We start from the raw sequence: 210 nt of genomic DNA, 5'->3' as shown, positions 1-210 counted from the left end.
CTTTCAGCGGGCAGGGGCGGCCGGAGAAGGGCGTTGCCGCCGCCCCCGCCGCGGGCTGCGCACCGCCGGTGGTGGCGCAGGTGCGCTGTGAGGCGACGCCGGGCCGTCTCCCAGGCCGCTGGGGGTGGGGCTAGAGTGACAGCACCCGCATCCAATGTGCGCACGCGCCTCCGGCGGAGGGGCGGGGCGCTGAGGCCGTCGGGGCGCTGA

This window comes from Haliaeetus leucocephalus, unplaced genomic scaffold, assembly GCF_000737465.1.
Source record: "Haliaeetus leucocephalus isolate CR32 unplaced genomic scaffold, Haliaeetus_leucocephalus-4.0 Scaffold566, whole genome shotgun sequence".
In the NCBI taxonomy this organism is placed as follows: domain Eukaryota; kingdom Metazoa; phylum Chordata; class Aves; order Accipitriformes; family Accipitridae; genus Haliaeetus; species Haliaeetus leucocephalus.
Note: the sequence above shows the minus strand (reverse complement) of the source record.